The sequence below is a fragment of the Motacilla alba genome, chromosome 2, assembly GCF_015832195.1.
Source record: "Motacilla alba alba isolate MOTALB_02 chromosome 2, Motacilla_alba_V1.0_pri, whole genome shotgun sequence".
NCBI lineage: Eukaryota > Metazoa > Chordata > Aves > Passeriformes > Motacillidae > Motacilla > Motacilla alba.
Window position 1 is genome coordinate 48,317,317 of NC_052017.1, and position 26,067 is coordinate 48,343,383.

General features: G+C 39.7%; 1 protein-coding gene across 1 annotated transcript in view; it reads right to left on the reverse strand.

Moving 5' to 3' along the window:
- Positions 1-26,067, reverse strand: part of ARPP21 (cAMP regulated phosphoprotein 21) — a 288,923-nt gene extending 262,856 nt beyond the window's left edge. Inside the window, exon 1 of the mRNA XM_038127609.1 lies at positions 25,827-26,067. The gene's annotated coding sequence lies outside the window, so the exon portion shown is untranslated. The remainder of the gene's footprint in view (positions 1-25,826) is intronic.

Below are 26,067 nucleotides of genomic sequence, written 5' to 3' on the forward strand. Positions count from 1 at the left end.
ATTTCTCAACTCTCTAGAGAGCCACAGTTTAGACACTAATTTATGATGCCTATTTGTATTAATTCCTGCATTGCTGTTCAATTGAAGCAGTCAACTGCACTTAACCTTAGTCTACAATTAAAAACAGTCATATCAATATCAGTTGTATTACTACTGCCATGTTAAGGAGAAGCCTCTTCACCTTGCCTTAAAAAGCCCACTCATTTATGAAACAGATAAAAGGAAGCATTAGGAGGCAAATATGCACTAAAGTTAGTCTTGGGTCAGACCCAAGCACAGACACAGGTTGCATGGAGAATGGATGGAGAGGAGCCCTAAGGAGAAGGACTGGAGGGTGTTTGTGGACAAGAAGATTGACACGACTCAGCAGTGTGTGCTCACAGACCAGAGTGCTCACTGTATCCTGGGTTGCTTCAAAAGAAGGCATTCTTCTCCTCTGCTCTCATGAGAACCCAACTGGTGCACTGCATCCAGTTCTGGGGCCCCCAACATGAGCAGGACGTAGACCAGCTGGAGTGAGTCCAAAGGAGGACTATGAAGATTTTTAGAGGACTGGAGCACATTTCCTATGGAAACAGGCTGAGGGAGTTTAGGTTGAGAAGAGCCTAGAGAAAAGAAGGCCCTGGGAAGACCTTTGAGCAGCCTTCTGGTACCTAATGGGGGCCTACAAGAAAGTTGGGCAGGGACTTTTCACAAGGACATGTAGTGACAGGACAAGTGGCAATGATTTGAAACTGAAAGAGTTTAGATTAGACATTAGGTTTAGATTAGACATTAGAAAAAAATTCTTTCTTGTGAGGGTCATGAGACACTGAAACAGGGTGACCAGAGAAGCTGAGAATGCCCCATGCATGGAAGTGTTCAGTGCCAGGCTGGATGAGGCTTTGAGCAACCTGATCTAGTGTAAGGTGCTTCTGCCCACAGCAGGTGGCTTGGAACTAAATCTATAAGATCCCTTCCAGCCCAAATCATTCTATTATTTTAGTCACAGCTCTAAAAAAGTGCTAGAAAAAACAAACCCCTAAACCCCTACTCCATAATGGCATTGGCAGAGTGGATCCAGGAGGCGTTGTGATTCAGACACTCATGGCTGAGTCACCATTCTCCTGTGCTTCCTCACTGCTCTTGCCTGACAGTAGTTTATGGATAGTACAATTATTAGGCATCCCCTTTGCTTACCCTGTACCAGATTAGCTATTCTTCCAACTGAGTGCTGACAAAGGGAATGATCTGAACATGTTGAACAATTCACTTCAGTATTTCTGGATTACACACAGGGGGATTTTCCTTCCCTCTGAGCCTGTTTTTCGGATATGTAACTCAAAAACAAAAGATGGCCAGTTGCCACTTCATAAGTTCAGTGCAGAATCACAAAAAGCAAACAAAAGGCAGGTCTTATCCCCACCTCAGTAGTGTAGATATCTGGTCTTGTTAGGCAGGTGTAAGACAAATATTTGGGTTTAATTAATAGAATGTATCAAACAAATAGATGCTTTTGAAGGCAAATGGAAGGGAGCAGGAAAATGTCCTTTTCTAAAGGATGAAAAGAACTACCTGCATTACATCCTCAGAATGGTCTTGTTTACCCATTAAATGCTTTGTCTTGTTCCAGTTTCAGCCTTTGTATAAGTGTTCAGTACCTGTCTTACTGGTTATCTATGTTTTCTCTTAATACTAATCTTTTACCTGTCAGTGTGCTGTCCATTGAATGCCAGCTGGGTTCCGGTGGCAATGCCAGGGAGCACAGGGCAGGGTCAGGGGACAGGCCAAGACAGATTGCTCTCTGACCGAGGAAGTATTCATCATCTACAGCCAGCATAAAATAAAAAGGCTCCTGAGAAAAGCAAATCATTTGCTAGAGGTGACATTTAGGAGCTACTTCAACCCCTGTTTTGATTTTAGCAGTCAGGTCATCCAAGCACAATCAAATTGCCCACAGCAAAATCACCATTATATTGCTAAAATGAAGTTTCTTCCCCCAGAATGAAGATTCAGGTGCTGCAGGTACCCAAGACATGTGACACACTGAGGGAATGTCAGGGCTCAGGACTGCCTGTTTGGATTCAGGAAAGGAACTGCCTGTATAAACAGATGAAGATCATCACAGATACAAGTCCTGCAAAGAAGGGGGAAAATGCAAGGGCACAAAAATCTCCTGCATGGGTGGCTGTTTTGGACACAATGTGCATTGAGACAAGAGTTCATCAGGGAGATGACAATGATTTTCTTAAGGAAACTATAATTGTCATGACTATAAATTGAAATCTTTCAGTAACAGAAAGAAAAATAAAAATTGAAGCTACCTGGAAGATTTATAACTCTACATATTGAAAATAAACAATACTTTGTTAGCATTCTCCTTCTCCTGATTTCTCCTGCCATGAGTTTAAATTGACCACAGTTATTTTCTTCTTGATAACTACTTCTCAGAACTGCATGGTATCAACTTTTCCAATGCCAAAACAGACTCTGACATAAGCAAACTAGATTTTGCTTTCAGAAAGGAATACCATTAGATTTACATTACTTAACAGACAGCTGTCTTTTACCCAAAGACAGCTCAGATGAAGTAGTAGATCTTTGCCCTTCTGATCTGATGAAATGAAAAAAAAGCAATCAAGGAGTAATTTTTACAGCATGGAAGGCACTTTTAACACTGCTTTCAGTTCTGCTAATATGGATGTCATCCTGATCCCATGGTCATTTTATTCTTGGTCTATCTGGTTTTTTTTCCCAACAAGCTTGTCACCCTCCCCTGAAGGAATTCCATGATGATGACACAGATGTTTCAGTCCATTAAGGCTGAGCCAGTCCCTTCATGCTGTCTAGACATTATGACTGTGGATGTTAGATGATTTCAATAGTAAGTGCCATCTCTCCAGCAGGTGAACAAACCCACCCATGACTGATCTCAGCCTGCACAACTCACAACCTGTGAAACAGCTGGTATTCTCAGTTCTCAAGTCTCCGAGTAAAGACTACAGGGCAGAGAAACATTCAGCTACTCCTTGCATGTTTATCAACCCAAATGTCTGAAGCAAGACTAATTAGAGAAAGAACAGTCATTCACTATGTCTGCACAGAATATCATTCCAACATGCTCCAACAGCAGCTTATATGACACAGGGGAAGCTGCCAGTCTGGATCTCAGCCAGGACTTCTGCTCTTAAAATCGACAGGGATTTGGCCACTGGCTGCAGTGGGAACAAGAATAAACCCTTAGTGCTGCTGTGCTTGCAGCAGGGCTCTCCATGCCACCCGCTCTCTCTCTGCTTCCTCATTAACATCCTCTAATTGCAGTGGCTGTTTCGGGCTGGTTTACACTGCCCAAGGCAAATGAGAAAATGCCCACCTTTCCACCAGAGGGTCATCTGCATAAACAATTAATGAAGAGTTGCTGCCCTCAGCTAATGTCCTGTCTGTCAGGTTGATATAACCTAGGGCTAGTTAGATGTTCTGAACAATGATCAGTTGCTGTTAATGCTCCACTAGACTATTAAACTCCTGTTGGCAGGCTAAAGCATCAGGCAAACACAGTGGGCTTCTTTATTAAAATATTGAAAAGACTGCATCCTGCTGTCAATAATGGTTTTGATCTCGTAAAAGAAGAAAAATACCTTGTGGCAGAAATGTAATTACAAGAGAAACACTGTACTTCCCTGATTTAAAGCAGATGGAGAAAAGGTCAGCTATCAATTAAGACATAGGATAAAATATTCTCATATAAGGATAAGAAGAGAATGAATGAAAATAAACTCCTCTGTATGAGAATAAATGTGTTTTCTATTTCACTTATACTGCAAGAAGGTGCCTACACAAATTTAGAAGAAAAACTTTTAACAGCCCCATGACAACATTTTAAGATGAAGACAAAATCACAGAAGTTTAATGGTGGGGGTATGAAATCAGCCCTAAATCTGTGCAGTGACTGGCCCAGGTAGCACAGAGAGGACAGCAAAACTTGTCATAGGCAGGTGTTTTCCAGAAACAGAAGTATAGACACATTAGATGAAGTAGTTGCATTTAAATAACCAGGTTAGATTTGCCCTTGGTGCAAGTCAGAGTATGCTTGGCTTATTGAAGTAGGACAGGAAAAAGTCACCCACTGTAAAATACAGGTGAATTTTTTTCCCCAAATGAACCACACACTTTTGATTTCATTCTACATAGTCTTCAAAACCTGAGACCTGTATTTAAGCAAGACCTGTCCTGTACAAGGATGCATTATTTTGTTTCCTTTCAGCACTACCTCAATTTATAATAATGAGGTTGTTTTTTTTTTTTTCTTTCTGGCAGAAAGGATAGTTCTTGAACTATTATTATTAAGCCTGTCATTTTATGTTTAAAGTTTGATGTTGTTAACAGACAGAGCTGGGTCAAAGACAAGGAAGCTCCTTGTGTTGAAGGCTAATTGGAGGAAAAGAGTATGATTTTAGCTGAAAAATTTCAAAAGCACCAAATATTTCAAGAATTGTTCATTAAAATAAACAGTAGTTAGTTTAGTTTGGCTCTCATTAAAACAGCCTTTAAATGTCATTTTTCTTGGATGTATTTTTCAAAAGAGAACATTTCAGGAGAGAAAGTATAATTTTTACATTTTTACACCTTTTCTGTATATACGGAGAGGTCCTGTCTTGAAATTTTCATGCTGAAATAAGGCTTCTGCCTTAGATATATCCAAGTTTACTCAGAAAACCACTAGAAATTACCATGGTAAAAGTATTCTTAATCTTTACTCATTAATAAACTCTTCAAAGTAAAATAATTTTTATGTTCTTCTGAAATACCCGTGAGATTACAGGTTTCATTTTGAAATATTTTTAACAGATGTTCTAGGCATCTTATACATTATAAACATGCATGTATAGCATGAGCCATGCAGAATTGCTAAATTATAAATAACCTTCTTCAGTGTTTACCTTTTTTTTTTCTTTTGTTCATGGACATTTATCCTTCTGAGTTTATTACAAAAATATAATAATAATAATCATCATCATCATCCTATTTAAAGTTTAAAGAATGGACTAGACAGTTCATTACTAATGAAAGGCAGTTTAACTTAAAAATTAAAGTCGTATGTTTACTTGGAGTCCTCGTGTAGTTGTCTCCACCTTTTACTATATTTATACCCTTCACTTCTCACCCAATATCTTTGATGGGTCCAAAAAATGCCTAAGACTCAGAAATACATCAGTGCCAAGCACAAATGACTGGTATGCACAGACAGGGCTGAACTCCTTTGTGTCATATAAGCTATAATATCACCAACGGCAAAGTTTAAGTACAGATAATTCTCTAGAGGAAACAAATTAGAAAATGTGTCTACACTTTGAGGACATTAATTTCTTTCTTATTGATGGTTGCTCTGTGAGCTAAATCTAATTCAGATCTTAACATATAGCTGGACTCCATTTGTTTTGAAAGAAAGCCTCTTTTCCCTGGTTTCAGTAGAATATGAATAGATATTAATTGTTGTCAAAACATCAGAGTTGCAGAAGATCATTTTCTTGTTGCTTGTGCTGTGATTCAATAAGCTTGTAAGCTTTTGCTGATTTAATTTCACACATGCCAATCACTTTCAAAATTTTGACTCAAGAAGTTAAAACCATGGTCCATCAATGTCTGCAAGCTGCTGAGAAATCAACTTGCAGCTCCTACATGGTACATTCAGCACACAACAGACTTCTGCTTAGTCTAAAGAAACATTAATGGTCGCAGAAAGTGTACATCCCTGAAAAGGGTCTGAAAAAGTAATATATACAAAAAGATGGAAAACTCTCCTATTTCCATTTCCAAGAACATTTCTTGTGTAAATAAGAGAATTTTTTTTCTTTAGCGATACAAACTAGAAATTTAGTTTTAGGCTCTGGTATAAAAAAAGTATAAAAGGCATCCAGCTTAAAACCAGTGCTAAATATTATAAGCTTTGACTTATAATGCATTTCACTTCATCCTCCTCAACCCCTGCCCAGTTTCTTCACAAAACAACAGTGAATTAGATCTAAGATTTCCTTTTACATTGCCTAGTAAACTTTTGTAAAATATTCACTGCTAAATCTGCCAGTAAATCTACTTTCAAAGCTGTTTCCTAGCCTTCATAAATTCAAGTTTAACACTTTGAGGTAAATTTACATGAAGAAAATAGTCAAAGCTATTCTACTAAATTCTAAATCTACACATAGAGGATTGAGGATATACTACATTATGGGCACCATTGATATTTACACTGCACAGGGTGACTTATTCCATACACTGTATTTATACCAAACATTTAAAAGCTCTCATCTCAATTTCTCAGATACTAGATCTCTGAATTCCAGCCCCATCAGTGCAATCCTTAAAATACAGGACTGTATTTTAAATGAAGATAGATTCATTGTTTTAATAGTACAGAACAAACATAACAAAAAATTCAAACCAATTGCAGCAGGGATGAATAAAATGCTTACAAGGAGAAGAAAAATATCTGAAACAGTTAATCAGGTTTACCTGGCAGAAATTAACAATATTTATTTGATAGTATTCTACTACTTGTGATAAACCAGTGCAGTTTATAATGCTGGATCTCTCACAATTGTTTGGATCTGCTATTGTTTGGTGACTTAAGTGCCTTGTTTTGCATATGTTTCTGAGCAGATGGAGGGTGAATTCTGATTTTAGAAATTAGTAGATGGGTCATTTAAAATAATTTTTAGTTATTTCATATATTATATCTTGAAAAATAGAGGCCTAATGAACTAATTTACATATAATTATTAATAATTGTAACGACATTATTCTGAGTAGGCAAGTTGCATAACTCATGTACTCAGCAAAGGGGTACATACAGCTCTAGTCATGAAAAGCTCTTGCTTTATTCAGTGGAGAAAGAATCACCTACGTGTAGCAAATGCCAGCTTGTTCCTTCTGAAATGGCTTTGTATTTTAAGATGCAAAAATAGTAAAAAAAAGAGTCGTATTCTGTCATTCTCAAATCAGAAAGCCCGACTTTAAGTGGAGCAGAAAGATGTCAAATGTCAGGAATCATTAGCAGAACTAAGAGCAGACCCTGTATTCCTCAGCTCAGCCCAGCCCAGGTCTCTCAAGCAGCACACTGCAGGATCAAGCCATAATAAGAAACCTTCGAGGTCACAGGCCATCAGTCCTGGCTCACAACAGTAACTGCTCAGCCATAAGGGATGAAGATACATCTTTCTACTTATCCATTTTCATTCCTTTCTCTCTCTTTTCCTTCCTTCAACTCTACTTTGTCCAAGACAGACTGCTGGGCTATTCCCCCTCTACTAAACTCATCTCTAGGAGGAAGGGGAGGGAACTGGGGGTGGGAGGAGAGGGGATGGGGGGGGGGGGGGGGGGGAGAAACCAAAACAATGCAAAACTCTGCAAATACTCCATAACTTACCAAAGCAGCATTACACTTTATTCCAGAGCTGTGAACTATATAGGAAATGAGACAGAATCAGCCGTTCATCATTCATTGTTGCATCAGTTCCTCACTGCTTAGCGCAGGTCAGGGTTGGAACTGCTCTAAATTATTCTTTGGACCTGGATCATCCCTTATAGCACTTAGGACTATAGGAAGAGGTCACTTTTTTCCTCAATTATTTGGGGTACTATAGGTCTAACACAGCTCAGGATCCTGAAGAAATTATCTAGGAAGGGTCAAGGAACTCTAAGCATCATAGAGGAAAAGCAATTCAGAGATGGTCAGAGAGCAGGGAAGTCTCTGAACCAGGATGGTGGTTTTGCCTGTTTTAAAGATGGATTTAGTTTCTGACAACCAGAAAATGTCCTTCACTTTGGGTTATTTCTTGGGGTCTAATTAAATTATCCTGGGTGTCTTTCTCTCTGTAATGCTCATCAGGAGGCTGACAGATTTGTTTCCTGCATCTCAGGAAAAATTGCATGCATATGTCAGTGGACAAATCACAGTCTTCAGTCATGGTTTCTAGCAGTATAATATAAATAAATGAAATCACGTAACTGTTTTCTGTGAGATTTCTCTCTTTTCTTCCTCTCATATTTACAGATTCCTCACTGGGCATGAGGCCTAGGCAAATGTAAAAAGTGACTTTAGGGATACAAAGTGCATCCTGCTTGCTCTGAGGTTTTCAGACTGTCTTGAACAGATTATTCATGATTGTAAGAAAGCCAAGAGAACAATATGGAAAGCAGATTGGCTATGCACCTACAGCCCAATGCCAACTTGGCTCTGTGTTTAGAGGCTGACATCATTTCTTGAAAGAGCTGGAGCTACAAGTCAATGTAGTTTGAAGCAGACACTCCATGAAGCTGTGGGCAGACCACTACATAGCATGCTCAGGCTTCATGGCCCATTATTAAATACCTATGATCTGGAGGTGTGGGAGAGTTTACCTTCAAACCATTGATATTACTTTGGCATCAAATGTATTCTGTGCTAGACAGCTGGTATTAACTCAAATTCTAAAGCACCCATGTGGAGAAGACAGACAGAATACAGCAAACAAACAAAACTACAGAAAAGGGCTCCCACATGAAAAATGCTTTTTAAAATCAAAACTACAGAGATTTAGGATCTTGACATATTTATATTTTTTCCCAAAACAACATTTTTCCAAGGAGCAAAAGTGAAGGTAAAATTCTGAAAACCAATAGGAAGTATTCCTATAATTAAACAGCTGACAACTGCTGCAATGTCTTTTAAGAAACATTCAAGATTACCCCATTTTTTTCCCCCTCTTACTTTAAAAAACTAAAAAGCAGTAAGAGAAAGGAAGAGTGAGTGAAGAAGCAAGCTGTGTGAATTGAGCACTCTAAAGCTGTTGAGGATATAATTTCTAAGTATTAGGGAATCAGCCTGATGAAAAGGTTCATTAGGGGATTCCAGGACTTCAGGAGTTCAGAGAAACCTTGGGGATGCTTTTAGATCCTGGACTTCAAGATGCCATTCCTACTGAAACCTGAGGATGACCTAGGATGCTCATAGATAGACTGAGAGATAAGGTTGCTACACAGCCTGCCTACAGTTATTTCATAGAGTCATAGAATTGCTTAGATTGAAAAAGACCTCTAAGATTATTGACTTCAGTTCTAAATTTAACAGTGCTTGGTCCACCACGAAGCCATGTCCCCAGGTGCCACATCTACACATCTGTTAAATACCACCAGGCATAGTGACTCAACCCCTTCCCTGGCAGCCTGTTTCAATGCTTGGCAACCCTTCTGGGAAGACTTTTTTTCTAATATCCAATCTAAAGCTCCCCCGGCACAGCTTGAGGTTGTGTCTTCTCATCATGTCACCTGTGAGAAGAGACGGACCCCCAGCTGGCTACAGCCTTACTTCAGGGGGTTGTAGAAAGTAATAAGATCCTCCTGAGCCTCTCTTTCTCCAGGTTAAACACACTCAGCTCCTTCAGCCTCTCCTCACCAGACTTGAGCTCCAGACCCTTCCCCGGCTCTCTTGCCTTTCTCTGGACACACTCCAGCCCCTCAATGTCTCTCTTATAGAGAGGGGCCCAAAATTGAAAACAGTGTTTAAGGTCTTACCAGGGCCAGGCACAGATGGATGATCAGTGCCCAGGTCCTGCTAGGCACACTATTGCTGACACAAGTCAGCATGTCATTGACCTTTGTGGCCACCTGGGCACACAGTGGCTCATGTCCAGCCAGCTGTCAACCAGCAGGCCTGATCCTTTTCCACCAGGCAGCTTTCCAGCCACAGCTGTTAGTGAGAATCCATTAAAGAACAACTAGTTCACGTAACCAAAGAACAACAACCTATACTTAGTAATAGAGTGACGAAGACATTGACCTAATTGAGCAATCAACTACCATATGCCAGGAGAAGCCAAAGATTCTTAGGCACTTGGATTTCTCTTCTCATTCTCAATGTTTCATTCACCTTTCACGCGCAGGATGATGGGCCAAGCACTGGTCTGCCATGTGCTGAAGCTCTCATCCCACTAAATTTCATAACAAAACTCCTGTTGGCTCATTGGATCAAGTTTCCACCATAAAACTGAAATGACACATCACTTTTAGATCTGTCCTTGTCTTTCCTCTGAGGAGAAAAAAAGTCTCTTCTGCTTACTCACAGCTTCTGTACTGCAACAAATCTGAAGGTAATATTACAAATGTAATTAAAACAAGAATGAGTGAATGTTACCTATGAAGTAGCTCGCTAAAATATTATTTTGACTCCACTTTTTCTCATGGATTCAGTACTAAGTTGGGACAATCTAGTTTCAAGTAGATCAGTCTGCAATGCCATCCGTAGGTACTGACTGCACTGATTTCTCGTGTCTTGCACTGAGCTGTGTGCTGGGACTTTTGGGGCAGATATGATGGAACTAGTGCCACAGTGGCATGAGCTAACCCATGAATCCTCTCCTAGCCTGTTGAAGGAGAATTTGATTGCACTAATGGGTATAAATAATCTTGAAACAGCATCTCTTTGACACAAAACACTTCCATGTTCAGATGTTTCAGGTTTCAATGCTGTGACTTTGTTTTTGGCAGGAAGGTGCAGTTACAGTCCAGACCCGTGAAGCAAATCAATTCTTAGCACAGAGGAAGGGACAAAGGAAGGGAAGAAAAATTCAGTGACTTTCTCCTGTGGCTGGATAATAACAGAAAATAGAGACACCCTTTCCTGTGGAGGTCCCACATGCTGGCATGAAGAGATATATGGGAAGTATGTTTACAGAGGTGCTGATAGATTTGAAAATGATTTATTCTGAGATTGCACAACAAACAGAAGAGTACCAAGACCACATTATCTCGAGCCAGCTAGCAACAAAGTCAGATCTGTGTGAGGAAGGTCCCCTTTTGGAGGTCTGTGAGAAATATGGTAGTGCAGACTTAGCTCTACAAGAGGGCAAGCCACCTGACCTCACTCCTTCAAGGAACCTAAAAGCAAGAAGCATTAATAGATTTCTGCTGATCTGTAATAATGCTGCTGAATCAAAACACTCACCAGAAAGGAAACACTGAGCAAAAGAGAATGAACTTTTTTTTTTTTTTTCACTTAAGACCTTTTTGGTCCTTCTAGAGCTGCCAAAAGGGTGCCCTCCAAAGTACAGGTAGATGGGCTGGTTTGTAAAATCTGCAAATAATTTCCATCCACCACTCCAAATTTCATATATTAAAATGCATATCAGAACTAAAAAATCACAAGTACTTTTATTTCCTTTTTTTTTTTTTAATGTGGGATCCTATTGTGAGTCATACCAGAAATCTCAGTAAATACAAATTATATGCAATTTTCAAATAATCTCGATTTCTGAAATACCTAAAAAAGGCATTTACATGGCAGGAAATAAAGTAGTAAATGCCATCTGATACTTACTTTAGCTTTAATTGGCAACAGAAATGCATGTCATATATGCACACACACGAATGCATGCACACCTCTCATCTTTCCATCTCAGAGTTTATTATAGATTCTGTGTAAGACATAGCCTTGTGTAACATATAAACAGCTGTGTTTCAGCAATATTTACAGCAAAGCTTTTATTTAAACTAAAATGATGTATCAGGGTCCATGTCACAGTTAATACAACAAAAGTAACGGGAAGTACTGTTCTCAATTTAAGACAAATACATATTTGTGAGTTGGTACACATTTCCCCAATAAACACCTCAACAGAACCATGTATTCTTTCAAGCGGGATACAAACCTCAAATCTACTCAGACACAGCTGTTGGGGTAAACTGACTCTGCTTGCTTCAAAAACAAAAAAATTTTACGAAATTGAATAAAACACATGCATCAAGTTGGAGACATCATGCTACAGCACACCCTAGTACAGAAAAGCAAAAATCACTCCAGAGGGAAATCATTGCCAATTCCACCAACAAGGAAATTTTGACCCTGAAGCTGCTCTTCTAAAACTTTTAAAGGGGAAAAGCATATTGCAAACTGTCTGTTGCCATCTTGCACTTTTGAACCCACAGGGAATTGAATTGTTTGATTTTCCCTAAGTTCAGAAAGCTGTTGTGTAGCTGCAGCTAAATAGAACTTTGAATAAATAAATTTCTGAGTCATCAATCAACCTCTCATTCACTCATTTAGTGGGAGGGCGAATGTCTTTTATGAGTCTGGTGGAGCAGCACGGAGGTTAAGAACATGCTCCATCTGTTTGCTCACTGCTCAGCAGCACTCCCCGCTTCCCAGCACAGGGAAGGGAGGAGATTCCTGCCCTGAGCAAGGAGAGAGTGTGCCAGCTTTCCACTAGCACAGCTCCATTTGACCTCCCGCATCCCTGTTCTCGCAGCCTCCGAGCGGTAGCTGCCAATCACACCGAACTGCAGAGTGGGTTTGCAACAGTCCATAATATCAGCACATTTCAAATGGCAGGTGGAGACATTTCTTTGTCAGCACAGCGAGCTGAGAGGGTTCTGGTATAAGCAGAAGTGATATAACACGCCTCCCTGAAAACTGCAACTCACAGGAAGCAATCAAACACTCAGGACCAGATTCTCATCTCCCTGAAATGAACCACTTTCCTTAAAAATGAACAGACTTACTTACTGAAGCTAACAACACATTTTATGGATTACAGAGAGCAGGCGTAGATCTGAACATGCTAATCCACATTTGAATTTAGGAATTTGTGCTGACTTTGATTGCGTGTAGGCAGAAGATGGCCTCTTACCACTTACATTAGGTCTCAGTAGCTCAAAACCAGCAATGCAAAACAAGTGTCGTGACCGTAATTTACTTCTTAGGAAAGGGAATTTTCAGAAAAGATTAAAGGAAAAAAAGGCATCCATCTGTCAGACGTAGGCTTCTCATCTCTTGAAAGAAGAAATAAAACGATGAACTGAAAGGGAAAGGAAGCATAAAGAGTAAGGTGAAGCCTTCCTTCACTGCTGCTTAGTATAGCTTCTTTGAAACCAGAGCATTCATGTGGGTGTGCAGCACTTGAAAGGGCCAGAGCAAGATGAAGGGGGAAAAAAACAACCCAATGATGGTTCAATGGATATCCTGAGATAACAGATGTTTCTGTGCCTTCTTCACAGACTAAAATATTAGTTTGCATGTTGTAATGGTCTTAAAAACTACTGAGGATTGCAAATAACAACAAAATATTTTCTTGTTATTACCTGCAATTTCAACTGGCTCTTTGGCCAGTAGGGCACCACAGAGTGTCTACCTAAAGCACTCAGATGCATAAAGAACAGCTACAAATGCCTTTATAGTTTCAAATTATTAATTAAGCATGGAAAAGTGATACTTAAATAATTTAAGATTCCTGTACTGTACTGTACTGCATCATTTTCTCTGAACAAAACTAATACCAAAATGTGAAGTTAGTAAATCAGAAAAAAAAAAAAGAAAGGAAAAAAAATCTATCTGCAATTCCAATATGTTAATTATTTGCAATACCAATCAGATTGGTAAAACCTTCACTTGCAAAAGTACTAGGTACAGAAAGTTAGTTTTTATCCATATGCACTGTAGCTTTCAAGATTGAACTCTTATGCCCAGAAAAGTTGCTTGAAACCTCTGCCTCCACTCTCTAGTCTTGGAGTCCTTTGGCAAACAGTTTAGAGAATAAGATCACTGAGGGTGAGGAGTGGCAATGCCTACCAGAATATAGTCTCAGATATATTTCCTGCTTTTGTATGACATAATGACATAGAGGGACAGTAAAGCGCCAATCAAAAAAATGAGAAATTATCAGGCCCTGGTTTTAAAATCATTCAACATATAATTAATTCTTGTATTTGTATATTAAATAGGAAATACAAATATATTTAGAAATTACATTTATATTTCCATTACAGAAAGATTAATAATCTGTTTTCAACCAGTATGTGAAATGTTAATTGGGAGAATGTGTGAAAGTAAAGGTCTGGCTGCTAAAAGAATTTTGGAGACTGGGGAACCATTGGATTTTAAGGAAAGAAAACCACTCAATTTTCTGTAACAGTTTTGTGATTTTTCAAATAGACAAGTGAAATGAACATCTAGATTCCACCTAAAATACATATTGACAGTTTCTATCACCCAACAGATTTGGTTTTTGAAAAGGATAATGGACTTATAATACCACATATAACATATTCCCTGATATAACTCAGTTGTATTTGTGGGAGCTGTAAAAATTACTTCCAGTATCTTTTTAACAAATAATTTTGCATCCTTTATTTTAGATTGTACTATCAGAGACAAATGTCTTCAAATGGATTTTCTCTGAATAGTAAACTATACAAAAAATTCCCATTAAAAAATTTTAACTACATTTAATTGACAGAGAGAAAACTGACAAAATGCTAGATTTGCCTGTCTAGATAAAAATCTGGAGGACAAAACAGTATAGTGCCTGTCTAATACTGATCGCCCTGAGGTCCCTGAAGATTTCAGAAAGTTTGACACATAATTGCATTTCCACGCACTCTAGAATGAATGCAATGTCAAATTGGTTCTGTCAAACAAATCTGACAAGAATTGCTCAGAAGTGAGGTCACAAAGCTTCCTAGCTGCAACATTTTAATTGAAATATCCACTGTATTTTAGACAGTGCAGAACAACCAGGTGAATCATCATGGAAGATCCTACTGGAACAACTATTCTGCTAAAAAAGACAAGAAGTTGTACCATGTGTGCAGCTGATGTTATCAGTCTCAGTGTCGGAAAGCATGGAATTAAAAGAAAATATTTCTTTTAGAATGAGCTATATCATGCAGATTGATATAAGGGACATCAGGATCAGGACTACAGAAAAAAGAAAAATCAGAATTTGATAGATCTATGGCGAATACAAAGGTTTCATTTAGAAACAATAGCAACAATGAAAGAGTTGAATCAAAGAGTAGCAGATCACCAGGTTTTTAGAACTGAATTTTTTGGCCCCACTCAAGTCAGCAGCAAAATTTTCATAAACTTTCATAGTATCAGGATTTCACCCAATAGTAACAAAGGAAGGACAGCAACTACCATTTATGAAAACTTCTAATCTCTTGCCCCTGTTCCTGTCAGTAACTCCTCTCTGATGTCTAGAATCCAAAATGCAAATGGGAAAATAACATGATATAGCAGTTAATTTTTCATTTTGTTTGTGTAATAAATGACTGACACTTCTGTTTCCCTCTTTTGTCATCAATTACAAGCTATTTGCTAAGTTTTTTTTAGCTTTACTACCAAGTTGAAGTGTGAGACTGTGGACTTAGGTGATCCCATGGGGGAATCTAAAAAAAAACCCAAAAAACCATGGAGACTGCAGCAGACGTGCTCTGGCTGCATTCTCAGAGCAGTTTCCTGCATGTACAGGCATAACTGACATTATTTCTTTTAATCCTTAGCTTTACCTCGGAGCATCTGGAATTAATACACAATGGTTAGTTTTAGCTCCTAGTATTTTTTGTAGCCTGGTTTGATCTTTCCTCACCACAATTTTTAACTCCAAGGATATGTCTTCATTGCTGATTTAATTCACACCAGTTAGTGTAGATCAAGGTGAAGGCAGATACATGTGACATAAATCCTGAGCAGCACAAGGCAACCAGATGACCACACAAAAAGATCAGATTTGTGAGGGGAGTATAAATATGTCAGGATCTGCTGAGCTTTAGCCTAGACTTGTATTAAAAAATCCTCAGCTCACAGCTGAAGGGGCATTTGTGTGGATTTCTGATATGAATGTCTTTAGTGAGTGACAGTGCTTGAGTTATAACTTGAGCTATATGCTTTAAGCTCACTGATCCCATACATTATTTGCCCATGATGACAAAACAAAGGCATGTCTGGGCTCTTCTCCCTGTGAGACTGAGGACTGAAGATACTTCTTCCCCTTATGTCTCACCTGGGTCCAGAAGACATCCCAGCCCACCTCTGCTGCCTTACAGGCATAAGGATACTTCTTCAATGTGATATCATGACCTATAGTGCTCATTTACAAGCAAAATTTGTGTTCCCTCATTATTTGTAGTTGTTCAGCTCAGCACTGTAATTTTAAATCTGCAGCTTCTGATAATCAAAGCACTGAAGTATGGAACTTGCTGTCACATCTTTTACACTGCAGTCTAGATGCACACCAGATCACATCAGGGATCTGGCAGTTGCCATGCCTTAGCTGTCTTCTGATCCATCTGTCTTAGTCGCCTCCCATGGAATCTGGGGAGAAAGAGCACCAGGGAGGGAAAATGCTTGTGTTCTGCTCAAGGTGCCATGCTAGCACAAAATATTGATGCAGATGGAGCACAAACATGAACCTGACAGCTGGATAATTCACCCAGCAGCTTTGGGAACCTTTCGGAATCACAAAACCAGCTGGTTTGGTTTTTTTTTTTCCCTAGGAATTGCTGGTTTGTGGACAGCTAAATGTAGGATAGAACCATGTTGATTTTGAGGACATTTTGTTTTGATGCATTCTGGGAATGCATAGTTTTGATTATCCATTTTCAAACCAAATTTTCATCTCAATTTCAATTTCCTTTAATACATCACACAAAAAAAATAAATCGGAAAAAACCACTGTGCACAAGCTCCTCTCTACCCAGCTCCCCTTCTAAAATTTCATTTCTTTAGCTTCTCACCACTTCTTGCATCCATTCTCTCTGGGATTTTTAAGGGGGAAAGACAAAAAATAAGCTCACAAAATTGGATATAAAAACAACCATTCCCACCCATCTCTTCTTAAAAAGAGATTGCAGATGCATTATTGCATAGGAGACCCTCACACAATTTTTTAATTTTCTCTAACTCAGTTTTCAGTGTAGGGGCTTTTTTTCTGTGCATTTTTGAGTTCCCTGACTGAAACCTGTCACACATTGTAAACCCCAGTGCCATGAGCCTGAGGTTTGACAGGCTTTGCAATGCTGTAGGTTTCACTTCTTTCTGACATCCTAGCAATCCTTGCTGATGGTGACAGGAGAGGCCAGAGTGGAATATGAAAAGCAGCTGGGACCACACTGGAGTAAGGAGTCATTGAAGGCTTGTCCAAGCTCACTGATTTTGGTTTCAGATTGAGGCCAGCCTTTGATCAACTCATGGCTGTAATTTTCAAAAGAACATATGCATTTTTATTCAGGCTTTTATTTTATTGTCAGATCTTTGGTATTTAAATTCCTCCCTGATTTTCTGGTCTCTGGTAAGGAGGGAACAGGCCGAGAAAAAAGAAAGCTGACCTGCTTCACTAGATACTTTGCTCTGTTGTTGCAGATAAAGTGGCAGGACTGGTGCCACTGGTATAAGGAGCCAGCTTTATTTAGTATCCAGTCTACTGTATCATTCAGACAGCAATTTGAGCTTCTTCAAGACACCTGCCCTGAGTCTTGCAGGACTCAAATGTCAGCAAGCAGGGACAGAGAATAAATGCCTCCCCAGTTTTTCTATTTGGTGAGCTATTCTTCAACTCCCTTCTTGCTTTTCAGGTCATACAGGTATATTCCTGTATGAGCCAGGAAGGGACAAAGGAGTATATGCAATAAAAGATTGCAAGATGGAAAGACAAGTATCTTCAGGGGCCTGAGTAAGGAAGTGTGCAGCAAACACCAAAGGAAAGCTAGAATGATGCTGGCAGCATTGCTATCTCTGACAGACCACTGCAAACCAGAGATGAGTCATGGGGAGTAAGCGTGTAATTCACACAGTCTGAACTGCTTCAGCAAATAACACACAAAAAATCAAAACCTTTTCCCTGCACCTTGGATATAGAGAGGCAAACAGAGTGAAAGCATGTAGTAATGGACCGGGCAGTACTCTGCAAATGGATAGGCTATTTAAAAGGGGATGATCTAAACAATCAGAGAGAGGAAAATGAAGTTCAATTCCTCCACAAAAGTAAAGCAGGTCTAGATCAGTCACTGTTAACCCTACTAAGAACAGCTCAACAACACAGAACTGGGTGGGCAAGATCTCTGACCTTGTACAATGGGGAAAGTGCCTCTGTCTCTCTGTCCAAAAGAATTATAATCTAACTTAAAAGCTGGTGAATAATTTCTGCTGATCCATAAGGTGACACTTTTTAATCTCACTGGCATGAAAGGTGAGCTCCTGACTTAAATGTTGCAAAGGAAGCTTACAATTAGTCCAGGCTGTCAACAGTCCCCCAGGAAACACACATTATTGCTGCAGCTTCTTTAATAGGAAGCACATCTAAAATGTGCAAGGGAGTGCTGCATTGATCCATGGAAATTAGCTCAGTATTGGAGTAGTATGTGTGAATTTCCTCATGGACTCAGAGCCAAGAAGAGCAGGAACATTCAGAGAAAAAGGGATTCCCCTCTGTCCAATGCAATAGGGACTCACCAGTAGGGTAGATTCCAGCCACTATTCCCAAACTACCTTTTCCAACAGTCTGAGAGGTATTTTGCCTCTTTGGTATGACATGTAATCCTTCTACAGGAAAGAAAATGCATAATACACTTAGAAGGCTATTATCATTCAAGAATTAAAGGCAAAACCACATTCCAGTTGTGGATACAAATTAGTGTTCCTGGGTAATGGCAGAGAAATGCTATAAAAATGGTTGTTTGAGGCACCAGACTGCTGCATAGCACAAAGCTGTAATGAAGCTGGACTCTGACTGCTCAACAAGAATAAAGGGAAGAAGTAGTATACAAAAATGAAACAGATCTCTTCCTCAGGAAAACACTTTCCCTAGGTGAACTTTCAGTTGTGAAAATCCTCTATTGCATAATTTGGCATAAACACTAATGCTGTCCTGCTAAAAAACACCAAATGAGAATTTACTTATGTTTTTCTGCACCATTACATCCTGAGAATTACCTGAACAAAATATTTTGGTTTGGATCAATATTTCACTTTACATCCATGAGAGTCACAATACAGTTTAGGCGAGCTGCAGTTCCTGGATTCACATGCCCCTGTTGATTTACTTTCTTGGCAAACTACAATTCATTAATATTTTGGTAGACGTTTCACTTCCTATTCTGTGACTAGTTTTAAGATACAGACACTTCCTACAGATTTGAGATGATCTCTGCCCTCCATCTCTTCACACTGTAATGAAAGAGGTGGTGTGGAAATTATTCAATAAGCTCCTCTATCCTTCCAAAATCCTACACATGGAATAAATCACTGCAGAGGAAAGATACCACGTGGCCCAAAGACTATCTATAGTCTGACACTGTAACAGTGCTTTTGAATAGCTCATTCCAGCAAATAGCAAAACATACATTAGCAGAGGAAATCTTCCCTTCCCTTGCAATAAGCAGGCAAACATATTAGAAACACAAACTTTAAATTGGGTGCTTTTTTTTTCTCTCTTTCTGAAAGATTTGGTGTTCCTCTTTAAGTTTTTTTAATTGCTTCCTACACTAAAATACATCTCTAAATGATGCTGGAGCCTTTCTCTATGGAGTCTTCATTCTAAAAAATTCTCCATTCATTAACTAAAATGGCAGTTATGACTCCTGTTTCCTCCTAATCCAGGTATCCATACCCCTAAGGACTGCTGCTCATTGTTTCTTTCCAGCTGCCATTCTTGTCTGTGTTCCTTTCCCGGGCTGGAGGCCATCAAGGCCATCAGGCTCACCCAGCAGACTCAGTTTTCCCATTATTGTTATCCTCCCTCAAATACAATCCATAGACAAAGTAATTTCTGTAGTCTGAGATGGCCATCTTTGGAGGGAAAGACATGGTTTCAGTTTATGCTATATTATTATATGACTTACCAACAAAAGCAAGCAAAAATCAAGGACTTTGACTTCTATCCATCTTATGTAGCCTTTGCTAAGAAGAGAGGTATACTCCAACACAGTGAGAGAAAATTGCCTAAGGCCCTTACATATCCCATAAGTACTAGATTTTGTGTGTAAGAAGTGGCAAGGGTGACTAACATTGGAAGCACTGCTAAATGTAAGCAATCATGAACGTAATAAAATGTCCCCTTGGGGCCTTTTGGGGGAGTTAGCAATAAATACAGCAGATGTTAGCAGCTATCAGTAGACTCAGATTTTCTGTCGTAGCTGTAGGCTGCTGTATACCATGTTTTAGTCTACAGCCAGGCATGTTTTTCTTAGTCCCCCTTTGCCAAGAGTTGGAAGTAATTGACAGATGCCACCAGAGATCCCTACTCACACTTTTGAAACTCCCCACTGCTGCCTTTCTTTCCTGACACATAGCACAGGTAAAGAAGAAACTCCAAATTGTGTCTTTTAGGGAATTGTCTGATTGGCCAGTCTCAGATGGCCTCCATCACACATAGCTGAGTTCCCCTTCTCTTTCTATGGTTAGGAGTACAGCCGTTGCAGTGTAGCTCTAGCCCTGCACCTGGACACACACATTAAGCAGAAGGAAATATGCTGGACACCACACAAAATAATCCTCATATTGTCCTTCCTAGGCAAGACACATTTGAGGCAGCATCAACAACATCTTTCACATTGTCAGTGCCACAAAAGAGACCTCTCCGTATTTCCATGAAAATTACATCGTGGTTTCTGTTTTACATTCAGAGTTACTCAATCCCATCAGTCTTGGTGTTTGGGGCTTCTGCTTGATTTCTCCCACCATTGTTTTACTTTCCTTCCTTCAGGTCCTATTTTATAAGACATTAGCTACACGAGGAATCTCCTTCCACTAAGATTTCTGCTATTCCAGTCGCCTGACTGCTTAGGCTGGCAGAATACCTGCTACAACATATACCACAAGAACACAATGCTGAGCAGCGTCTCTCTTTGTGAGGCATGCAGTAAGCTACCTGCTCCCCACAGAGCAGCAGTCCAGATTCAGGCTGCAACGTCAGGGCAACCCAATCCACATGACCATTCCCTCTAATCTAGATGGTTTTAGAAATCTAATAACCATTATGTCCACAGCCACTTCCTTTCTTATCTTGTGATTTTAACTGTGGCTGGCTTAACATCACACACTACTCTAATTAATTAAACCTTCTGCATAGAGATATAAAATCACCAACACAAATGCTACCATAAACCAGTTCACCAAACACAACTGAAGAAATGTGAAGTAGAAAGTTAGAAACATCTTTACAAGTGATCCATAACATTACACAACTCCTCTGCAGTACTGTAGACCTTATGTGTTAGAAATTTGCTCTTTCAAACTCCAGAAAAGAGGAGTTTTTTTTCCATGGGCTGCGCAACAGCAGGAAAGTGGCAAAACAAACAAATGAAATGGAGATAAGAAGTGAAAAAAGAAATTCAGAAAATCAGGACAAAGAAGGGAAAGTGTTAAAAGGTTATGCAGTTTATTAATGAGTATCATAATTTTACCTCAGTCTCTTGTGTCTTACTGCTTTGCAAATGCATGGCCATGAACAAGCCAGGGAGCAGTAGCAGTCTTATTTCTGCTTGTGGGGCTGTCACCTCCAGGTAGGTGAAAGGGACAAACACCTGGGCACAGGTACTTGTGCTAATAGTGCTGCCAAAAGTTTTACAAGAACTGGTTACCAGGCAACTGTTTATGACAATAATTTAAATAGCATCCTCTTGCTACTCAGATCTGAGAAGGGTCAGCCTGCACTGGTGGAGTCAGGCCACTCGGGAGAGCATGGCTGCTGCCACAAACGGGTTTGCAGCAACCACCCTCTGCTTTTCCTGAAGTTGCCCTCTCTTCAGCTGTAAATTGTGTATATTAAGAAGGCAACTCTTAGAAATTGTGGATTACAGTGCATTAACTAACTAGGTGGATGTTTAAGGGGCTTCTGTATCTCTTCCCATTACCTTGATGTTTATTTAATGGATTAGGTACTCTCACACAATAGTGAGGAGAGGCAATTGTGGAGATGAGAGAGAAATAGTGCTGGAATAGTGCTCCAACTGGGCTGGTAGGAAGCAAACAGGGGCAATCCTATAATGCTTTCGAGAGCAGTGCTCCTCATGCTGCTGCTTTATCAACTACAAATTCTTTTTTTTTTTTTTTCTCCTCCAGGTAATTTTACTATAAAAATAATGTTTTTATTTTGGCACCTTTGTTTGTTTTGGTTTTTATTTTGTTTTGTTTTGTTTCCAATGATAGAATACAATAAATAGGCATACATATAAATATACAGAGATTTATACACACAAGATATTTTTAAGTATCGGCTTAAGATTTTAAAGATACCGCAGAGGGCAGGGTTCAGGCCACAAAATAAAGAACAACATGTTGGCCTCTCTTCATAACAACCAGCAGCAGCAGCAAAAATTCATTAATCCCACACTCCATGAAGCTTCAAAGCATCCAAGTAGATGTGTGCTGTCTCTAAGTCTTATTCATCTTCTGACCCCACCACACACAGAGTATTTGGCACTGTGTACGTGGGGAACATGGAGAGGAGACAGAGATGGAAGCTTCCCAGGTCTGCCACCACCTTGAGTGGTGACAGTCTGAAGAAATATACCCAGAACTTTTCTTTTCTTTTTTTTTTTTTTTTTCTGTTATGAGAAGAATGCAACCTCAGGGATGCAAAATTTACTTTAGAAGATTTCTTTCAAAACTGATTAGGCAGATAGATCTGTGTGGTTTCAAATGCTTTTGAGAGCTTTATTCACCCCCTCCTTCATTTCACCTTATTTAAAATTAACTTACATTCTCACCTATACTTAAGCAGAAACCGTTGCCATGGTAACGCTGGAGGTCGTCTAAATCCAGCATATGATGTAAGCAACACAAACGAGTCCCTATAGAAAGGGAAACTGGCACCACACACAGACAGTTCTGCAAAGATTTCATTTGGGGGGAGCAGAGGAGTGGGAGCAGCCCCTGTGCTGCCGCCCCAGGAGGCATCTCGACAGCTCTCGACTGCAAGGCACCCCTCATCCTTCTCCCTTTTCAGGCACACAAGGAGCTGAAAACACAGAGACCAAAGCTCTGTAATGAGCTGGGGAAAGTGTGCCCTCAGAGCTGACCCCAGCACTGATGTGTCTGAAAATCCCAGCAGAAGCACAAGCCCTGTTAGTTCGCTGGCAGCATGAGGTGAAAGAGGGAGTGTGGATCACATCATCTTCCCCCATCTCTGCATGTACTGCCAGTTTGAAATGCCTGGCCCCTCCCCATTACTCCCACACCGCTGATGTCCCACTGCCAGCTTACTGGCCTGCCATGGGCAGAGTTGTGATTCAAGGGCCAAGGCAGCACCATGGTGACTTGCACAGAGTTGGTCACACCCAGAACCAGAGGTGCTATCATGTTGAAGCAGAGTTTGCTATCATCACTTATCATCCCATGATTTTGATGATTGTGGGATGTACCAAATTGTCAGGCCTCTTGACTAAAATACCCAAGTCACCCACATGAGAGCTGTGGTACCGATCCATTCAGCTCTTACGCTCCTCCTGGCTCTGCCTGTACCTCTTAGCCCTGAAATGCAGGGTAAGAGGAGGTTCAGTCTTCACAATTACCTCCACCATTTCCTTTTTTTGCTCAGTTCATTACTGGTTTCATGTAATGAGAAACTATTCATAAGACTAGAGTGAGACCTCCACATCATTTCCCACAGACCACTTAGCTGCTATCAGAATAGCAACAATTGCTGATTTGAGCTGGAGCTGAAACAAAGAGACCATTCCTTCACTTATTGCCCAATGCATCTGATGAAAATTATTCCACACGGCACCCTCACTGACAGAAATCCTCTTTAAAAACACATATTTCCCTTCCATCTATATGACTTGCCCATGTATTCACAGGCTTTCCAGGATTTTAATTCTCCTCCCTGACTCTCTGAATCCCAGGTTTCGTGGAATTTCTGTGTTCATAAATCCCTACAAAGAGTTGATTTAACCATGGAAACAAGATTAGATCTGAAAAGAAGGAATTTAAATAATAGATACTAACCTGCCATTATCCTACAAAATAAAGTGAGGTTTTTACAGCTGATAAGGCCAAAATAAAGGCTGCATTTTTCTGTCCTTATCCTTTTCATATAGAGAAATCCTACAGACTGCTACATCAACAGTCCCTGAGTTTACAGTGGAGCTTTTATGACAAGGGTATCAGAATCTAACATAGGAATTTAAGGAGTGCAGAAGCTATTTTTGCACAACTGTCATTTGATCTTCTAGGACTATTTCTATCCGAGTATTGTGAGGATACATATAGCAACATATAGCCTTTTTGACAAGAGCTCCTCCACTTCCTATGTTGAAAATTTGCTGGTAGTTTTGACTAAGAAAATAATTAAGGAATGGACTAAATAAAGCGTTGTTGTTGACATTTAAATAAATGAATAAAATAAACAAAAGCAACCACAGCTACAAAAAAATGCCTACCACTGAAGACTTTCCAGCTTTTGCAGCTCTCATTTCAACTGTGTTTGCCTCCTCCAGATATTTTTAAAATCCATATAGATGCACATATTGGACCAGATATTCTCCTACTTGTGATCTCTGGAGATTTCAGCTCTGTGGAAGCTCAAAAAGCTTACTGCTTCTGCTCACCTCCTGTTAGCTTGGCAAACTAAGTCACACCAGCATTATGTTTTTCACTTAAATTTCTGGTATTTTAACATTTTTATCTAGCTAAGCAATTAGTGACAATATACAATAGTTAATGGTTGTCTTCTAAATTTCAAAGTTTATTCTTAATATTCCTACCTCCCCTAATGTTCCTACCTCCATATGTGAACCTGAAGTTGATTCACAGTGAAGTTAGACACGGTGACTTTTGAAAATGTTCCCACTGTGCATGGTAGTAGGCAGTGATGGGCATAGTCAGACACACAGTTTCCAGTTCTCCACTGTCTCAAACCTTATATAATTTCATTAAAACTAGCAGAAATCAAATAAAAATTGGACCAAATCAGAATGCCACACCTTTCCAACTGCTTCATCCTGGTGTGAATGACTGCATAATATGCTAGTCAATGGGAAATCAGCTTTACATTTTTTACAGCTTAAGAGGAGATTTGAGCAATCCTCTGGGCTCCTATTGAAATGGCCCACATAGGAGCACAGAAGAGAATGAAACTTTCTGCCTGTGATTCAGGGCTTGCAATTTATTTATTTTATGTGGTTTTTTTGAGACTTCACCAATATTCCCTATCTAGAAAGTTTAGGAGCCATCAGAAAAAATTAACCTTTGGCCAGAGACAGTTCTGCTATCATGGAGAAGCTGGAGTAGGAGAAGGTCATGGGATGCTGCCAAGTATGTTCAAGCTGTACTCAACAATTCTGTGACGCAAACGTCATCCTGTGCCCTTGTCAGACAGCATTCCTACCTGCACAAACAGATGTAGGAGCTCTGCTTTTGGGCTCTGCGCAATCATGCATCCTAATCCCAAATGGGTGCCCAACATGCCATCATTTCTCATCATCCTACAGTCTTTAAAAGTGTCTCTATCAATTTAGTCTCCAGCATGTTTTGCTGGCAATAACAAACCAAGGAATTAACTTGTTTGGAAACTGCCTTTCTCCTTAACAACTAGGTAGCTGCAAGAAGTTCAGTAGTCAGGCGAGGAAATCAGAACTCCTTATCCATAATGCCAAACTTAGATTCTAACCCCTTACAGCCACACTGCCACATCCAATCAAAAAAATAAAAAAAAGCCTGGGAAGGATCTGTGCTTTGTTACTGTCTGTACATTATGTCTTCTCCAGATAAAAGAGTCAAATTTCCATATATCCATCAAATTCAGGAGAACTAAGCATTTATTGACACACAGAGAAAATAAAAAAGAAGGCAAAAAAAAAAAAAAGCAGTGTGAAAGACTAGTCAGGGGAGACTCAGAATAGTGTACACAGAAAATATAGTATTCCAACCCCTGACCCAGAATGTGTTTCTTTCACATACCCACATACCACATTCACTTACCACCGTACAGATATTTAAATGTATATATTTACATATGAATAATGCATGTATATATGTGTATGTATGTATGAATGTATTTCTTCCAAAAGAAACAGCACAATATAAGAAGTAGCATTACCTGCAACTGGGAGAGATCAGAATTTTTCTGTTGAAGATGGAAGAGCCAGCATGCGAATGAAAGTAGTTGAGACCTTGCCTACCAGCTGAGACACATAAACCACAATAATGAGTATGCTGTGAACCACGTCAAGAGAGAAGACATTCTGCTCCACAGCCCAGATGAAACGCATGCATGCAATCAGTGTGAGAGACCAGCTTTACTCTGCAACTGGTCAGTAACTGAATATGACCAATTACCA